The 620-nt window shown below is 39.0% G+C and overlaps 1 protein-coding gene across 1 annotated transcript in view; it reads left to right on the forward strand.

Moving 5' to 3' along the window:
- The window catches only part of LOC119586098 (casein kinase I), a 25,312-nt gene that overhangs the window by 11,318 nt on the left and 13,374 nt on the right, over window positions 1-620 (forward strand). The gene's annotated exons all lie outside the window — the stretch shown is intronic.

Genomic DNA, 620 nt, shown 5'->3' on the forward strand with positions numbered 1-620 from the left:
GGTACATTTTTACAAAAGCTAAACATTGGTAAATATATTAGAGCTATGAAGATTTTTTGTACTGAAATGCACAGCCACACAAATGGGCTCTCAGTTGATGCTCTGGTGAAGATTTCTCACAAGGAGAGAGAGTATGCTGAAAATGCAGGCCCAGCTGAAGCAAAGAAAGCTGCTAGGAATGTTGTTTGGCCTGCTGACCCAGACGCCTTCACACTCTCACAGACAGTACTCCCAACCCTCACAGCTTCCTGGTGTGTGTTGATGTTTGGTTGCTTGGTTGAGAGGTTGATTGGTTATTTGCATGTTTGTTTGCTTTTTGTTTTTTCTGTTTGTTGGTTTTAGTTTGTATGTGTGTGTGTATCAGATGGAGAGGATACAAATAGGTGGTCTGTTTTTTTAATTAATGAATAGCAGATCAGAAGTCTGATGGGGAAAATAACATCAAATAAAAAATATGCTGAAGATATAGTGGGTAGTCTAATGAATAGCCTGGTTATATGTTGTTGGTTCTTGATTCAGCAGTTTGTGCAAGGGCTCTCTATTAGCATGAGACCAGGAAAGTTTGGAGTTATCACATGATGACAAGATAGCTTGCTTGTTTCTTTTCTTCAACTTTTCAC

This window comes from Penaeus monodon, chromosome 21, assembly GCF_015228065.2.
Source record: "Penaeus monodon isolate SGIC_2016 chromosome 21, NSTDA_Pmon_1, whole genome shotgun sequence".
NCBI lineage: Eukaryota > Metazoa > Arthropoda > Malacostraca > Decapoda > Penaeidae > Penaeus > Penaeus monodon.